This window comes from Otolemur garnettii, unplaced genomic scaffold (assembly GCF_000181295.1).
Source record: "Otolemur garnettii isolate 467f Iridium unplaced genomic scaffold, OtoGar3 scaffold00737, whole genome shotgun sequence".
NCBI lineage: Eukaryota > Metazoa > Chordata > Mammalia > Primates > Galagidae > Otolemur > Otolemur garnettii.
The window spans coordinates 1-2254 of NW_003853132.1; positions in this window are offsets into that span (position 1 = coordinate 1).

Below are 2254 nucleotides of genomic sequence, written 5' to 3' on the forward strand. Positions count from 1 at the left end.
GCACTCACATGGCTGCACACACTCCAGCTTGTACACATGCACTCACACACAGCTGCACATATACTCCAGCTTGTACATACACATTCACATGGCTGCACACACACTCCAGCTTGTGTACACACACCTGAACGATACAAAGCCACAGCCCACCAGGGGTATAATAAACAGACACAGAATAATCTTCCAGTTCTTGGTGTCCCGGGAAATCTCTCCATACCATTGCTTGGAAAGAAAATTCTACAGGGAAACAGAGACAAACAAACAAACAAGCAAAAAAAAACAACCATAGATCCTTATTAATACAATTATGTGCAGGACACTACGCAAACTCTCTCCAGGCCCACACCCTCCCAAAAATATGTAGCTCTGAATTAAGGGCCTTATTCTTGTATAAGATTTCCATGGAGTCTAGGGGGCTATGATAAGACAATTTAAAATGCTACTTGATTTCAAGTCTTTTCCTGAATTGGGTTACATGGACTTTAAAACAGAGGTTGTGTGAGTCCAAATTCCAGGAACCTATGAATGTTTAACCAACTGTAGTTTTTGTTACGTAAGGCTAAACAATTATCTTTCTAGCTCCTTTCTCTGCAATGCTCCCTGCAGAATCCCCAAGGACTCATTCCGGAGGCCGACAGGTGATGCTTCTGTCGGAAAACTGAAAGGAAGTCAGGAAGGGAGAGGCAGTGGCTTCTTAATGTCACTTCCAGTGGGAATGCCTGAGAAAGCTTCCGGACTGTACCCATCCCTGAGGCTGGAACAGGAGGGGCTTCCCATGAAGGTGGAAATTAGAAAACTCACATCATCTCTAAGAGCTAAAGGGGTGAGCGCAGACCTGACCACAGCAGAGGAACTCAGCTTTCAAGAAAGTACCCGTCAAGCAGAAGGGAGTTGAGGTATTTTGGGAGCAGAGAAAAGGGAAAGCCTGGACCTTTCAGCTCTGGTTGACAGGGCTGAGTTTGGCATGTCCTGCCCACAGACAGGGCCCTGCCCTTCCGTGGAGGAGGATGGTGGCCACTCCCTCTGGCTCACGCCTCTGTCTGCCTGAGGCTACCACAGACTGGAATGTGCTTGGCCCTCAAAGGACAAGCTGGACCACTAGGAGCAGCCTTCATCAGGCAGCAAATTGCAGCTGGCGGCTAGACAGCCAGCTTCCTTGCACTCAGATGGGCAATGCTGGAGCAGGTTCCTAGAGATCCCTGGTGAGGTTGAGCCCAAGTTGCCCACAGTGGAAACTTCCGTATCTGCTCCTTCCCCATCCCTGGCTCATTGGCCTCCCCTCTGCCTCCTTGCATTTGAATCCCCGCTTTGTGGTCTCCTTCTTGTCCTGTCTCCCCCGACCCCCATCCCCACCAGGCCAGTGCTGCATGGCACTGTCACACAAATCAACAGCATCACGCTGGGTTCCATATCACCAGCAACTTCTAGTCCTGACTACAGGATCTCTGGTCTGGCGAGCTGGTCCCACAGGCTGGCAGTGAACATGATTATGTGAATTTTAGGTGAACATTAAGGACCTAGCATCTGAATAAAACAAGACTTGTGAACTTGGGCAGGAGCAGGAGTCAGGTTCCCCAAAACCCAAAGATCTGAGACACCTGCAAGGTGGAGGTTTGAGGCCTAAGAAGTCATGAGCAGCGTGTGGCCTGCCTTGGCAGCTGGCCGGCCTCTGGCGTACCTGCCACACACAGCACAGGCTCAGACAGCAGCTGTGGCTCTTTGGGGGTCCTTGTCACAGATCCCCAGGCTCATTCAACATAGCTTAGCAGCAGCAGCAACAAATGGATTTTGTTCATAAACACTTTGCTGCTTATTGGCTGATGAAATAATGGGCATAATGGATCATCAGCAAGGTAGACAATCGACATGGGGTCAAATCCCAACACTGCTTCTTCCTAACAGTACAAGCTGGAAGAACATTCCAGAACCTCTCTGAGCTCCTAGGTCCTCATAAGTGAAACGGACGACACGCCTGCAGGTGCTGTGAAGATGAAACACGACCACAGGTACCACAAGTGAGGCTGACAAGCGCCAGTCCGTCCACGTCTGTGTTCCCCACATACACCCCCACATTTCTACAGCCTTTGGAGAAAGGGCCCCCCACAGCTGGGACAGCAGGTGCAAACAGCTGCTCATTGAATTCAGCGCGGGGAACTTCTAGACTGATTTCAGGCACGTCACAATAATTTCCCTGTTGCTATTACTGTTACTAACTACTGAAGTGGTGACGGCACCTCTCACATATTAACTCATC